This window comes from Meles meles, chromosome 5 (assembly GCF_922984935.1).
Source record: "Meles meles chromosome 5, mMelMel3.1 paternal haplotype, whole genome shotgun sequence".
Classification (NCBI taxonomy): domain Eukaryota; kingdom Metazoa; phylum Chordata; class Mammalia; order Carnivora; family Mustelidae; genus Meles; species Meles meles.
This window is the reverse complement of record NC_060070.1, coordinates 12553951-12570487: the sequence shown is the minus strand read 5'-3', so window position 1 is coordinate 12570487 and position 16537 is coordinate 12553951. Positions and strand designations below refer to the sequence as shown.

General features: G+C 43.1%; 1 protein-coding gene and 1 pseudogene across 1 annotated transcript in view; one reads left to right on the top strand and one right to left on the bottom strand.

Annotated features, from left to right (window-relative positions):
• The window catches only part of SCAF8 (SR-related CTD associated factor 8), a 347831-nt gene that overhangs the window by 262928 nt on the left and 68366 nt on the right, over nt 1–16537 (top strand). Inside the window, exon 25 of the mRNA XM_046004859.1 lies at nt 12636–12749. The gene's annotated coding sequence lies outside the window, so the exon portion shown is untranslated. The remainder of the gene's footprint in view (nt 1–12635; nt 12750–16537) is intronic.
• Nucleotides 2139–4365, bottom strand: LOC123942078 (annotated as a pseudogene).

Sequence of the window (16537 nt, the reverse complement as noted above, 5' to 3'; positions counted from 1 at the left end):
TGCTAAGGTTGTGACCATGGCTGGCTGCTAGAAAGAATTAGCTGGCCTTCATGTGATTGTGGAAGACTGTGTTTGCTCATTTCCCTCACTTTACATGGAGTAAATCTTGGAAGAAAGCTATTGTTCTATAAGGGTGGACATTAGACTTTTGGATTCTGTTGTTCACTATATATATTTTTGTTAAGTGCCCTGCCCTGAGTTTATGCCTCAACAGGGGAGATTCTGGAGTTCCAGATGAGATTAAACCTTTCATTTTAGAGAGTTTCTTGTGTTTGGACTGAGGTCTCTACTTCCTCTTGTTAGAAGACCTGGGGAATAGTAGGTCAGGAAATTTCTTGCATGGTAATGGTGCCTAATAGCCATAAAATTTAAAATTGGAGAATGCGTTCATGATTTTGGTAGAATGAGTTCCCAGCAAGGTCTTTGTCCTCCCTGAGTATGGTTATTTCTTTGTTATATATGGCTAAGAATTTTCGTGAAATGCTACACAACTGGTATTCACAGGATGCCTTCCTAGTATATTCAGCCCTTTGACAGTGTGCCCAAAATCCCAGTGTGAAAATGCACTTTCATAAATACTTCTCCCTGCTAATTAAATTAGCTGCTTAAAGGTATGACTTAATTGTCCTCTCAGTTGTTGTTGTTTTTTAAAGATTTACTTTGAAAGAGAGAGAGAGAGAGAGAGCGTGAGCACCCGTGGGCATGGGGTGGGAATGGGCGGGGAGGGCCAGAGGGAGAGAGAGAATCTCAAGCAGTCTTCCATTGAGAACAGAGGAGCCAAAGTAGGCCTTGGTCCCATGACCCTGGGGTCATGACTTGAGCTGAAATCAAGAGTGGGATGGTCAACCCACTGAGTCACCCAGGTGCCTCCTATCAATTGTTTTTTTTTTTAAATTTTAATTTTAATTAATTTATTTTTAAAATATTTTATTTATTTATTTGACAGACAGAGATCACAAGAAGGAAGAGAGGCAGGCAGAGAGAGAGGGGGAAGCAGGCACTGCTGAGCAGAGAGCCCGATGCAGGGCTCGATCCCAGGACCCTGAGATCATGACCTGAGCTGAAGGCAGAGGCTTTAACCCACTGAGCCACCCAGGCGCTCCTACAAGAGTTTTTTGCTTTTGAAAATGAAGAGGTGGTTCATCTGGATATTCTTGTGGCTTTCCTTGAAAGCTGTACCGACTGCAGAGCCTGTATTTAAATAAAAGGAACTGAATGTATCAGATTTCTGTGTTAGAGACTTAAAGATTAACATTTAACATATCACTAATTTCAGTAACTTTATTAATTTTTCTCACTTTTGGGTGGAATCGGGAGTAAAGAAAATTTCTGGGGATTAATATCATATTGTATCTTTAATATGAGGGAATCTGTGAAAAGTTAACTTTTTAACTTCATATTTGGAAGGTGTGTAGAGTGAAACCAGGGGCAATTAATTGAGGTAGAAAATTCACTGCTCCTGTAAATACTGGAGAAGATAGAAGAGCCTCTCAAAATATAAAATACACTTTACCACATATAGAAGATCTGTAGGGAAGAATAAGTAATTCAGTGACAGAGCTTACTTACACCGAGAGAAGGGAAGTGTTTAGGTTGAACAGTATGAGCCATTTTGCCAGAATGTTTTCCTCATTTCTGTGTGTTTTCACCTTGTATGTACACGTCTTAGTCCTGTGTGAGCCTATCATTCTGTGAACAGGAATTACAGTTTAGAAGGATGACATGGTGACCCTTTCCCCACCACCACTCACTGTGTGTACCTGGAACAGACCACTCAGAGGGTTTACATTTGAAAAATACAGGTGCTAATAGTGATTTATGTCCTGTGTGGTATTAATCATTAAATCCCTGTCCACACACAAGAAAAATAGAGAATTGAGGCAGTTAGGATTTGTTTTCTTCGTCTCTGCACTCTGCATCTCTTGAGGATGCAGGAGACTTTATTTATACTTTATTGATGGTACTGGACAAGGTAGGACTCCCCAAGCCCCTCCCTGTTCAGGAGGTCTGGGATATCAGGGTGGAGGTCAGGAGATTCTCAGTGTGTTGGGGATGAGCAGGGGCAAGGACCCCCTAGCAGCATCGGAGGGCCTTTCTCTTCCTCTTGCTCTCACTGGGGCTTGTGGTCTAGGAGACTTTTACTCCTTGGAGGTTACGTGGATTATAAGGTCTACCACCGGGTTGCTATAGCCAAATTCATTGGCATACCAGAAAATGAGCTTGACAAAGTGGTCATTGAGGGCAGTGCCAGCCCCAGCCCCAGCGTCAGAGGTGGAAGCGTGGGTATCACTGTTAAAGTCGCAGGAGACAACGTGGTCCCCACTGTAGCCCAGGATGCCCTTAAATGGGCCCTCTAGTGCCTGCTTCACCACCTTCTTGATGTCATCGTATTTGGCAGCTTTCTCCCAAGGGCAGGTCAGTTCCATGATTGACGTGTTGGTGGGGACACTGAAGGCCATGCCGGGGAGCTTCCCATTCAAGGGACGGCCTTGTCTACAGCCTTGGGGGTGCCAGTAGAAGCAAGGATGATATTCTGGGCAGCCCCTCAGCCATCATGCCGCAGCTTCCCAGAGGGCTGTCCACAGTCTTATGGGTGGCAGCAATGGCATAGACTGTGGTCATGAGTCCCTTGGCAGTGCCAGAGTTGTCATAGATGACTGTGGCCAGAGGGACCAAGCCCTTGGTGGTGCAGGAGCCCTTGCTGACAATCTTGAGGGGGTTGTCATACTTCTCATGGTTCTGCATTAGCAGAAGGGGCAGAGATGATGACCCTCTTGGTCTCACCCTTCAGGTGAGCCTTAGCCTTCTCCCTGGTGGTGAAGCCCTCAGTGGACTCCACAACATAGCACCAGCATCACCCCATTTGATGTTGCAGGAATCTCGCTTCTGGAAGGTGGAGATGGGCTTTCCATTGATGGCAAGTTTTCTGTTCTTAGCCTTGACTGTGCTGTTGAATTTGCTGTGGGTAGAATCATACTGGAACGTGTAGACTATGTCAACAAAGGGGTCATTGATGGCAACAACATCTACTTTGCCAGAGTTGAAAGCAGCCTGATCGTTTATTCCAGCCTTCACGATCACATCTTGGGGATGTGGCTGGCACTGGACCGGAAGATGCAGCTGTCTGTCAGATGGGAAGGAGCAGTGAGCCAGGAGACTTTTTTTTTTTTTTTAAACATTTGTGTTGTATGTAGACTAAAATAATTTTGGTCTAATATTTCCTGGCTTTACGCAGAAAACAACTATGTGTTAAGTTATTGTAGTTTGAAATTCCAGGGCCATAGCTCATTTGCATTTCCTCTCTGTATTTGCCCTGATACTGCCTTGCATGTGTGACTGCTGTGTTGTATATTAAACACATCTGGTTAAACCAGTTTTGATTTTCCTTGTTCCTAGGTCTAATGGTTCCTTTCCTGGGTATTGGGAATAGGCGAATACAGCTGGTCCCATTTTGAGTACATGTCTATTCATTGCTGCGGTGATGGCCTCAGGACCTCTGCAGCTGTGCCTAAGCCTTGTTGGAAGGCAGCCCACAGAGAAACAAATATTGTGTTGTTACCTCTGGGCCACTTCTATGATCTTTTAGGAGCCATGGTTTATTTATTTTTTTTTTAAATAAACTTTAAAAAAAAATTATTTTTACTAAGTAGGCTCCGTTCCCAGCAAGGAGCCCAACATGAGGCTTGAACTTACGACCCTAAGATAAGACCTGACCCGAGATCAAGAGTCAGATGCTTAACCAACTGAGGTGTCCCTAGATTTTATACTCTAAATTCCTGGAGGGCAGCTGGCTTCTCTTCCAGGGCATCAGTGAAAAAGATAATGTTGCTCAAAAGCGTAAGACTGTATTTTATCTGTGATCTGTAATATCAGTGGCTTAAAATATCTGTTTTATTTTATGATATTCCCTCATCTCATAATTGGTATAGCCCTTTGGTTCTGAAATCCAGAGTAGAAACAAAGCAAGTGTTTCAGGTTTAAAGCTAACAAAGAAGTTAAGAATAGAAAGACTTAGCTTCTTTAAAAAAAGAACTATGCCAGATATGAGTTATACTCAGAAAAAGAAATTTTGCCCAAGAGATTATTCTCATGTACATCTTTCTTGGAGCAGCTCTGTTTCCTTGAACACCCTTGTCTCTTTTCTCTTCCTTGAAGCATCTGCTGCCTTTGGCTTCAGGCCTAACCCCTTTCTCTTGGCTTTCTTGCTTCTTTGTCATTCCTTTCCTGTCGCCCTTTGGATTCTTCATCTTCTTCCCACTATCATAAGATGATGTTCTCCTTAGGGGACCATCCCTGGTCCTTTTTATCCTTTTAGGATGATCATATTTTGGCCCCTGCCTTCAACTACCATTTGTATACCTTCATGTCTGCCCAAGTAATACACCTCTATCTGGGACTTCTCTTGTGGGTCCAGTTTGTTAACTTCCAACTGGATATTTTCATTTGGATGTTTGCTATGACCCTGCAACTGAGTGAATAGAAAAAATGAAAGAAGCCTTTTTTACAGTTGCTTCTTCATGGAGCTTCTGCCTCAGAGCATATGACAGTCTGTGAGTCCATGTTTGAATATTGGCTAGGTTACCCAATCAATTTTTCTTGCCTTGTCACATTGACTAGTACCTCTAAGCCAATGTTGGCTTGTTCCTGGACTTAGATAGAAATTATTCAATCTTCACCAGTAAGCGTATTGTTAGTTGTAAATGTTTTTGTAGATACTCTTTATTATGAAGATTTTAAGAATAAAGTTTAAAAACATTTTCATTAGCTAACTATAAGTATTTTTAATGTTTAGAGGATTTCTACTGGAAAAAAAAACACAAAAATCCACCTTAAACTTTGAAAAGATTTTGGTTTGTTTAGTTTAAAATTTAGTTTTAGAGAGTGAGAGAGTGTGCCAGCAGGGAGAAAGGCAGAGGGAGAGAGAGAGAGTCTCAAGCAGACTCCAGACTGAGCATGGATTACCATGCTGGGCTTGATCTCATGACGCTGGGATCATGATCTGAGGCAAAATCAAGAATCGGATGCTTAACCAACCGAGTCACCTAGGCACCCTGTGTTTTATTAATTTTTAAAAATGATCTCTACACCTGACATGGGGCTTAAACTCATGACCCTGAGATCAAGAGTTTGATGCTCTACTGACTGAGCCAGTCAGGTATTCCTACCTTAAATAAATTTAGGGACATATAAAATTTGTATTATCAATGAAATTGTCAGGGTCAAAGACGCTTCCACAACTGAAGAGAAAAAGATAGTCGAGATATGGTTTGGAGGAAATGAGCCTGTTACTTAGTTTAATGATGGTTGGTGCTAATTTTTTATTTGCTGGATGGATGTGGAAGTGGCAAATTTAATTTTGCTACTTTTTCATGTTGGGACATTAAACCTATTTTCCTGTTTTTAAATCAGGAGACTCAGAATAATTTTGGAGTTTTGTAAATATCATGGTGTGTGTGTGTGTGTGTGAGCAAGAGAGAGAGAGAGAGAGACATGATCATCCTCCCTGGAACTATAAAGTCTAAGCAATTTGGAATTGAATTTAATTCCTTTTTTCCATAATTAAGAAAATTAAAAACCCGGTTTAATCCCTAAGGAGGCCTCTGGAAAAGCCTGGAAATTCTTGTTCTCATCAGAATCATATGTTAAAACGTTATGAATCTTGTTAATACAAATGACCATCAGTGCACCGTGATTAATTCTGGGACTGGGTCATACACCCAGTTCTTGCTTGACTGAAGCAAAAGACTCTTGAAAGGCTATGGTGGTACAGGGTTTTTTTTTTTTTTTTTACTATGAAAATTTCTTTTATTCTATTTTTTATTTTTAAGATTTTATTATTTAGAGAGAGAGTGTGTGAGTGGTGGGAAGGGCAGAGGGAGAGGGAGAGAATGAGAATCTCAAGCAAACTCTGTGCTAAGCCTGGAGCCCGATATGGGGCTCAGTCTCATGACCCTGAGATCATAACCTGAGCCAAAACCAAGAGTCAGTCATTCAACTGACTAAGCCACCCAGGTGCCCTGAAAAAAAAAATTTTTTTTTTTTTTGAGTTTTATTTATTTAAGGAGTCTCTGCACCCATGATGGGGCTCAATCTCCTGATCTTGAGATCTTGGTCACACGTTCTTCCAGCCGAGCCACCCAGGTGCCCCAGGGTGAAAATTTATATAGAATTTTTACTTTTCTTAGGACTTGGAGTTTTTATTTGATGCTTCATTAACAATAGCTGATACACTTTTTGGTACATCTATCTGGACGGATTGAAGGAAGAGAGAATAACAGTGCACCCCTGTGCATTCTTTGTCTTTTAGGTGGAAAGTTAAAGGACATGACTGGTTAGAATTTTAAAGATGCCCTAACACAGAGTAGGCACCCAGCAACCATTTCTTGACAGAAAGAGGTTGGAGGGAAATGTGTTGAAATGTTATTTATTCCTTTTTGTTTTTTTTTCCATGAAAAGTGAGTGCATCCTCAAGGTCTCTATTAGCTCTTAGAGTTCAAAAATTTAAAATTATGGAGTGCCTGAGTGCCTCAGTGGGTTAAGCCTCTGCCTTCGGCTCAGGTCATGATCTCAGGGTCATAGGATCCAGCCCCACATTGGGCTCTCTGCTCAGCGGGGAGCCTGCTTTCCCCTCTCTCTCTGCCTGCCTCTTTGCCTGCTTATGATCTCTGTCTGTCAAATAAATAAAATCTTTTAAAAAAATCTAAAATTATTAGTTGTTAGGTTCAGGGCTTCATTCTGAGACACTTGCCTTCTTCCTTAGGCAAGCCGCTGTATAACTCTATTCCTTTTCACCTAATTGTTACTGCAGAGTTTTTCTGTCCTGTTATTCGAGAACTTTTTTTCCAAGCTGCCTGACGGTCCAGGGTAGTGTACTGGGAGGAGCATCATCGTTGGAATTCAATCCGATTCAGATCTTTTCTCCATCAGCTGTTTATTGTATGTATGCTCTTTCGTAAAATTTCTGAACCTCCGCTTTCTCCTGTATAAACTGGGGGCAGTAAAATCTCCACCTCCAATTTAGTCGTGAGCCTGAAACGCTGTGAAAAGCTTGGCACCGTACCTGGCATATGTCAGGTCTTAAACTGTTAACCATTTCCACACCCTTCCCCCTATTCTGACAGCTGCTCGATTATCTTTCAAGTGATTAAGACTTTAAAATTAAAATCTTTCTTTATTGTCCTGAGAAAAAGAAAAGTCACAGCTCACTCCTATTGCCCACAACTCCATATGCTTTTCCCCTGATGTTGTAGGTCAGCACAAAGAGTTTTCCATGTGTTCTTCAGGGTCTGTTTCGGAGTCCCTAGTGTTTTCGGTCTCCACTGCCATTCCTTATCCCCGTCCGCAGCTGTGGTTGGCTGGATCTTTGTTCTCTATTCTGTTTTTGTACTATCTAACCAACCATAAGGAAGACTTTGTCTCCATTTCCACTGTTAAGAAGTAAAGATGCGTTCTTTTTCTCCTGTAATAGGAGAAAGTAGAGCTTGATTTGGAGCATTTTCCCCTTTTGAGATCTGCTGAGTAAGGAGTATTAAAAAAAAAAAAAATCTTTTTGCCGAAGTATAAAGAGCACAAATCATGTTGGGTTCTTGGTGAATTTTCCCAAAGTGAGCACACCTGCGTGATAAGATGGTAGTAAATTTAAGGAAAGTCTCTAAGTGTTCTGAGCTTGATTAAGCTTTCTTGCCCTTGTCATCCTTCAGATTACCCACCTGTTGTGGGAAGCATTTCAGCCCCCGGTGCCCTCTGACCCACCATCTGCTAGCTGGCTTTGTGTGGACTGGGTTTCACCTGCCCTGCCCTCCCTCTCTTTTCTCTGAGATGGGAAGTGTGGGGTTAAAGAGACGGACGCTTTGTTCTTGATGCCTCCTGCCTTCGAGGAGATGTCATGAAGAGGGCATGCTGCACTTCCACTTTCCCTTAACCAGTCGTCCCTTGTGGCCAGCTGCAGATGGGATGCGAAATGCAGAGGAAATGCTGAGGGAGAACTGACAGCCTTTTTTCCTTTGCTGTTTCTGGTCTGTTCAACAAAGCGTTGGAGATGTTGAGTCCAACAGTGCTGATTTAAGAAGCTAGTGTGAAAAACACTGTGTTTATGATTAAGAATAAAAAAAACTAAACTTAGACTTTTTCAAATGAGTCGTGGGGCGCCTGGGTGGCTCAGTGGGTTAAGCCTCTGCCTTCGGCTCGTGTCATAATCTCAGGGTCCTGGGATCGAGCCCCGCATCGGGCTCTCTGCTGAGCGGGGAGCCTGCTTCCCCCTCTCTCTCTGCCTGCCTCTCTGCCTACTTGTGATCTCTGTCTGTCAAATAAATTAATAAAATCTTAAAAAAAATCATCTTTAAAATGAGGCGTAAGCGAGGGTGTTATGAATGGTGGATAGTTTTCTATGGTGTGTCAGGCAGAGGTCTGGAGGAAATGGACTTAAATCGAGGCAGAAGGGTGGAGGCTACCTTGTGATTTCCTGTTGGAGAGGGCTCTGGAATATTGGAATGTATGGGTTGCTTATCGATCTCCTGGATAGTTGGGGTGGTGTGTTTACAGTAGCCACAGTCAGAGGTTGGAGTTGATCTTGCCTTAATTACAATTCTTTCATCATTATGTAATTTCCTAAATGTGATGAAAGATACCAGGGTTTTTTTTTTGTTGTTGTTTTTTTTTTTTACTGCCATTCATTTAATGGGAAGGGATGGATTATACAGACATTCTGGTATAAATTATAAGATTTTTGAGTAGTGCTAACGCTCAATTTTTTCAGACCAAAGGCATCGCAGTGCTCCTACTTAGTAGTTGTGGGACCACAAATAAAGGATTGTCGGGAGGACGATTGTTGGGGGGAGGTAAGATATATGAAGGGCTTTATAAATTGTGAGATGTCATGTACCAGGGTAAGCTGTTACACTTCCCGTGGCATTTCTACTAGTGTGTTGAGCTCACATCTTCTCTACCTTCTCTCGCTTCCAGACCTCCATGTCTCTCGGTTACTTGGGGCCATTGGGTAGAATTACCTTGTTTGTATTCTGTTGTTTGTTCTAGTTTTCAGTGCTGTCTCTCTTGGTAGGTGATGCTGGTTGAGATGAAGGGGGAAATCCTGAAAGGTGGGAAGGTTTCGCATTATTTGAGAAGAAGCTTTTTGAGAAACTACAGATTTAGGAGGGGATGCTGGAGGTAAAAGGCAAAACTGGGAAACAAAGTCAGTCCAGCTGTGGTGGGGGGTATGGGGCAGGGCACTGGGTTGGGCTGAGCGCCTTGCTACTCCTGCACTAAGCAGTATCCTGATCCCCTTAGAAAGGGCAGAAATTCCACAGGCCTCTCACTGTCTGCATGGCCAGAGCCCTGCCTCAGGACAGGACAAGATCATACTCATCTCTGTACTGGCTCCAGGAGCGGATGGTTGACCTCCATTCTGCTTCCTCCTCTGAATTGGGAGTGGTGATGTGGGCCTGAGATCCTGCCTTGGTTGCTACCTTCAGGAGGTCCGACCCTGGTGCTGCTGGGCCTCTTTTGGCCTTTGGTCCCTGGGCAGTATCAGTTGTGGGGATCTTTGCCTTGTCGCCAGAACAAGTTGCTTCTGCCTAGGTAGCTTATCAGATAAGTTTTTGATGATCTTATCTCTTCTCGTGTCTCAAAATGTGCCATGTAACAGAATCCTATTTTGTTGTTGTTGTTGGCTTTAACAATGTAAAATTATTCTCTCCGTTTCGGAGACTGGGATCCAGGATCAAGGTGCTGGAAGGTTTGGTTTCATCACAGGCCACTCTTCGTGGCCTGCCACGTCACCTTCTTGCCCCTTTACTCTGTCACCCTGCCATATAGGCCCAGCCCTGGTGTCGCTCTGTGTGGCCCGATCTCTTCTTTTTTCTTCTTGTTTTTAAAAAGCTGCTTCAAATTCTATTAAATTCAGTTCAGTTTTTTATGACATCTGTACACCAAAAAAAATCAATTCTGTATAATAGAGAATATTTCAGTCTAAAATGGAAATTTAGAAACTGGAAGAAGGATACGTGCTCTGTCCTTCATCATTGTTAGGATAATTTTGAGAAGGGTAGCTGTGTGAGTTACCTATTGTCCTGTAAGCAATTACCCCCATCAGTTAAAGGCTTGCAGCAACAGTTACTCTCCCACAGCTTCTGTGGGGCAGGAATCTGGGCTCGGCACAGCTGGGAGCCTGGGACTCAGGGTCTGTGCCCCAGGCTGCTGTCACTGTGAAGTTGCGGCGGGAGGACCTGCTTCCAAGCTCACCCACGGGGTTGCTGCCAATTAGAACCTTGCTTTACCTGATGCGGGAAATCTGTCTCTGTTTAGAGATCTTGTTATAAACCGGGTACTAATTTATAATCTTCTGTAAGTCTGCGGTTTAATACTGGGATTTGCTCAAAGATGGATATGCTTTTTTAAAAAACATCTTCATTGAGGTCTATGGATATACTTAAAAATACGATTTGAATTCTGATCTTACTGAAGCCAATGAGAAAGAAAAGCTTTGTTTGCAACCACTTACTGTCATGTGATCATATAGCCTTCTATGATACCAGAGCGTTTTCTTAACTGAAGAATTTCGTATGGCTTAACTTAATTCCTAAACATTTTACATTTATGTTAAATATTTGAAAAAAAATATGAGCTTTTTTTTTTTTTTTAAGATTTTATTTATTTGAGAGAGAAGGCACGAGGGAGGGGAGGGTCAAGGGAGAAGCAGACTCCCCCTAAGTAGGGAGCCTGGCGTGGGACTCCATCCAGTGACTCTGGGATCATGACCTGAGCCTAAGGCAGATGCTTAACTGACTGAGCCACCCAGGCGCCCAAAATTGGTGAACTTTGATCGATAGAGCAAGGATCCTGAAACTGTACTTCTCCAGAGAGCTGGTCAGTGCCAGTCAAGTGGAACAGGGTGTTTTTCTCTCTCTCAGACACTTACTGTGGGTGTTTCACGGTTCCGTACTCTATTTATGAGTTTAATTTACAAAGATATATATATATATATATATATATATATATATATACACACACACACACACACAATCTTCTATTATATATGTAACATGCAAAATAATCTATTTACAATATGCATAAGTTGGGGGCACCTGGGGTGGCTCAGTTGGTTAAATGTCAGCCTTCAACTCAGGTCATGATCCTGGGGTCCTGGGATCAAGCACTGTGTTGGGATCCCTGCTTAGTGGGGAGCCTGCTTCTTCTCCCTCTGTCCCTTCCCCCTGCTTGTGCATGCCCTCCCTCATTCTCTCAAGTAAATAAATAAAAGAAAAAACAATGTGCATAATCTTTATTATGTGTAGAATATACATATTCTCCTCTGTTACAGACTGTATAAAATTTAATTACATATATAATCTCTCTTAATAATACATATTTCTCTTATATATAATTTTCTGTTACATATATACTTTAGATCTGTAACATGTAACCTATATATATATATATACACATATACTCCAATATATATGTATATATATATGTATGTATATATATATATATACATATATATATATATATGTAATCTCCTATTCTGTGTGTATATGTATATATTCCAGTCTGAGATACAAGCTCATGAGGAGCAGATGTCATAAGTCACTTTCACACTTGGTAGTACCTGGTGTAGTTAAGGTTCATAGTACGTCCTCAGCAAATGCTTGGAGGTTTGACTGCACTGATTCCTTTGGTGAAGGTTGTATTTCGCAGCCACAGGTTGTGGGTAGAAAAACAGATGTAGGGGCGCCTGGGTGGCTCAGTGGGTTAAAGCCTCTGCCTTCGGCTCAGGTCATGATCCCAGGGTTCTGGGATCGAGCCTCATATCGGGCTCTTTGCTCAGCAGGGAGCCTGCTTCCGTCCCCCCTCTCTCTCTGCCTGCCTCTCTGCCTACTTGTGATCTCTCTCTGTCAAATAAATAAATAAAATCTTTAAAAACAAAACAAAACAAAAAAACAGATGCAGACTGCCCTGGGATTAGTGACATTTAGGAGAAGCAGGGCTGCGATGTGTTCCGAATCGCCACATCTTTGAATTCCAGGCCTCTATGTTGCACACCCCCAGGGACACTGCTCACATATCCCACTTGCTTCTCCTGAATTCCTCTCGCCCTCATGCTAGAGGAGTCTGGTGCGTGATGTGAGTGTGCTGTGTGAGGCGACCGGAACATTTTTGGCTCTTGCATGGCAACCAGCTTCCGGTCTCTCCTGGGGCTTGGTTCTGGAGGTGAGGCCCTCCTGGCATGCCCTCATCAGAAGTGCCCCTTCCCCTTGACTGTAATGAGTTGGAGTGAAGCACCATTATCAGCATTTCTGTAGTTGGTATAGTTTTTTCCCTTTATGAAAAAGGTCTTGATTTTGGTGCCCAAGCTGTCTTGATTATTTTGAAGTTTTTCTTCTGTTTTCTACAGAAACACTACATAATGCTGCTCCTTAGCGGGGATAATGGTGATTCTTGGCATCTTCCCGGGGTCTTTGAGCTCAGGTAGAGGTTGTTCAGGCTGAGCGTGGCGCTCAGGACAATCAGGTTCAAAAAGAAAAACTTTTGGAAAGAACGAGATGAAGGGAGCCATAGTAGATAATGTCTTCATTTGGCGGCTATAATGGAATTACTATAACTGTGTGTCTTAAACAGCAAACATCTGTTTCTCCTAGTTCTGGAGGCTGGAAGTCCAACGTCAAAGCCCAGGTGAAAGTGGTGTCTGGTGAGAGCCTGCTTCCTGATTCGGAGACGGCCATCTTGTCACCGCATCCGCACGCGGACGAAGGGTGAGTGGTTCTCAGTCAGAAAGACTAGTGCCTTTCATGAGCGCTCCACCCGCATCACCTAGTCCCCTCCCAAAGGCCGTGCATCCTAATAACATCCCACTGGGGGGTTGGGATTTCAACATAGCAATCTGGGGAGCCACCAGCATTCAGTCCATAACATTTGCCCTGTCCCCCCACCCCCCAAATTCATGTCCTTGTCAAATGCAAAACACATTCATTCATCTGAACCGCCTCAAAAGTCTGAAGTCATTCCAACATCAGCTTTAAAAGTCCAGAGTCTCATCTGAACCTTATCTAAATGAAGTGTGAGTGGGACTTCAGGTGTATTGTTGGTCCTGAGGCAAATTTCTCTCCAGCCCTGAACCTGAGAAAGCAAACAAGGTCCAGTCTGCATCTTCAATACTTTGTTAGAAATTACTTCAGCTAACTGCCCAGTTTCATCACTGGATGAACTGGAACACTACCGCAAGTCAGCCAAGGTCGTTGACACTCTATGGCAAGGATTGCCTTTCCTCATGTTGCCGGTCACTTCATTTCCATCTGAGACCTCATCCCAATGACGGTTACCATCCATAGTCCTACACACGCTCTGCTCGCGGTGACTTACGTATTCTTGAAGAAAATGGAAACTTACTGTTGTGGTCCTTTCAGTCTGGTTATAACAGAATACCACAGACCGAGTAACTCAGAAACAACGGAAATTTATTTCTCAGAGTTCTGGAGGCTGGACCTCCAGGATTAGGGTGCCTGCATGATCAGGTGAGGGCCCTCTTCCAGGTGGCTAAGTTCTTATATCTTTACTTGGCAGAAGGGCCTAGAGAGCTCTCTGTGCTGTCGTCTGTAAGGGCACTAAGCTCATGCGTGAGGGCTCTACCCTGGTGACCTAATCACCTTCTCAAAGTCCCACCTACTACTACCATCATGGCAGTTTGGGGTTTCAGGGTATGAATTTTGGGGAGACACAAACATTGAGACCGCACCACTTTCTGTATAGCTCTTTTCTGAGTCCTCCCCAGAATCATCCTTAAAGGTCCAGTGTGGTGGTATGGGATTCTTCTAGCATGTACCTCCAAACTTTTCCAGCCCCTACCTTGTTACCCAGTTCCAAAAGTATTTGTAACAGCAGCACCCCACGTCTCCATATCTGTTTCTTAGTCTGTTCAGGCTGCTGTAGCAAAAATACTGTAAATTTTTGGTTACAATTGTTAAACTGTATGATTTATAATTTTGTTAAATTCTTTGTTCAGGCATGGCACAAACATTTATTTCTCATAGTTCTGGAGGCTGGAAATTCAAGATCAAAGCCCCAGAGGATTCTGGGAGAGTCTGCTTCCTGCTTTGTAGGCAACTGTCTTCTCGCTGTGTCCTTACACGGCAAGAGGGGAAAGGGAGCTCCCTGGGGCCTCTTTTATAAAGAGCACTAATCCCATTCATGAGGCCTCCACCTTCCTATACTTTCTGCCTACCCAAACACCACCTCCTAATACCATCACATTAGGGGTTAAGATTTCAACATACAAATGAGGGGAGGGGGACACCAACATTCAGCCCCTAACAGATGCTCCTCAAGGGCCTTTGAGTTCTACTTTTTACCCTAAAGTGTTGCTGTTTGCTTAGCACTCACGTTCTTGGGTTATGCACTAGGACAGCAGAGTGTAATGGCTGAGAACTTGGTTCCCTAAATTCTACACTGTGGTGTGAATCCCAACTCATTAGTTCCCCATTTCTGTGATTTGCCGCCAAGTACTTCAGCTATGTCAAATCTCAGGTTTTCTCATCCTTAAACAGGGGCTACTAATTGTGTCCATAGCATTATTGTAAGAATTAAAAAATGAGTGTACGTAAAGCCTTGAGTACAATGCTTAGAACTCAGCGAAATCCCAGTATGTGTTAGTTCCTTTTTTTTTTTTTTTAAAGATTTTATTTATGTATTGGACAGACAGAGATCACAAGTAGGCAGAGAGGCAGGCAGAGAGAGAGGAGGAAGCAGGCTCCCTGCCGAGCAGAGAGCCCTATGCGGGGCTCCATCCCAGGACCCTGGGATCATGACCTGAGTGGAAGGCAGAGGCTTTAACCCACTGAGCCACCCAGGTGCCCCAGTATGTGTTAATTCTTGGCACAGAGAACCAAAGACCTGTTCTTTAAGAATAAAGTCAAACCCAGTTACTGTTTAAAACAAGGTGGTTTCTGCTTCTCCACTTCTAGGTGTTTCTCCCTCTCTTGCTGCATGTTTACCGTAAGTGGACTCGGCAAGCTGGAATGCACTAGCAAGCAGGGGACTCCCAAAACATTAAGCAAGAGACTTCTGTCCCCCTAGGCAAAGGACTAGAAAACATACAAATGGCCAGTAAGCGGGTAAAATGATCCTCAGTATCGCTAATCAAAACCATAATGAAGTACCTGTTCACACTCATCAGAATGGCTATTTCCAAAAAGTTTACTCAAACAGTTTACCCAAACAAACAGAAAAAAAACCCAGAAATAATAAATGTTGGCAAAGATGTGGAGACATTGGAACTGTCCTGCTGCACTGTTGGTTGTACTGTGGAATGGTGCAGTCGCTAAGAAAAACATTATGGTGGTTTCTCAAAAAATTAAGAATAGGATAACCACTTCCGGAAGGGAAGTGGGGAAGCAGTCCCACTTCTGGGTGTATACTCTAAGAGAACTGAGAGCAGGGATTCAAACAGGTGTTTGTAGCATATTTAGAACAGCATTGTTCACGGTGGCCAAAATGTGGAAGCTGTGCAACTGTCCATGGACAGATGAATGAGTAAATAAAATGTGTAAACAGGAGGCGGTATGTACAGACAATGGAAGATTATTCAGCCTTAAAAAGGAAGGGATTCTGACATATGCTTCAGCATGAATGAACCTTGAGGACCTCATGCTAAGTGAAACAAGCCAGTCACAAAACTGTGTGTTACCACTTAACACCATTTCTAAGAGATATTTGGAGTAGTCAAATTCATAGAGACAGAAAGCAGAATGGTAGTTGCCTGGGGCTGGGGGTGGAGGAGAAGGGAGAGTTAGTGTTTAATGAGCATGGAGTTTCAGTTTTGTGACATGAAAATGTTCTGGAGACAGATGGTGCTGATGACCGTACACGGGTGTGAATGTCCTTAATGCTACTGAGTTGTGCACTTAATGGTTAAAATGGCAAATTTTGTTACGTATATTTTACCATAATTAAAAATATAAATTTTATGGTGCCTAGGTGGCTCAGTTGGTTAAGCATCTGCCTTCTGCTCAGGTCATGATCTTGGGGTCCTGGGAGGGAGCCCCGTGTTGGGCTCCCTGCTCAGCGGGGAGCCTGCTTCGAGGTGTTTCTCCCTACCTTACGGAGCTTCTCTCCTCCCTGCTCATGTGCGTGGGGTGCACTCATTCTCTCAAATCTGTGAAAAATACATTTTTTTTTTTTTTTAAAAGAGCCATTTCTCCTGTACAGTTTTATTGTGGGGAGTTAATATATAATGTGTTGTCAACTCAAGAGTAATGTTTTGGTCAGTCTTCCAAAATAGTTTGATTGCCAGAATTGTTTCCATCCTCTTTAGCAATAATGACGTGCCTCCCCGACCGTCGCTCTACCTACCTGCACTGCGCCCCCCCCAACCTGAGAAATAAGAAACTACTTGAAGTCTTGCTGGGCCATGTCTTTGAAGACAAAATCCTGATGGCCATGGTGGCATTTTGAGGATTGCGTTACTTTCTTTGCCTCCCCTGACATTTCCAGAAGCTGTTGGGTAGTGATGTAAAGGATATGAGAAGTGGAGTGTAGGTCTAGGAGG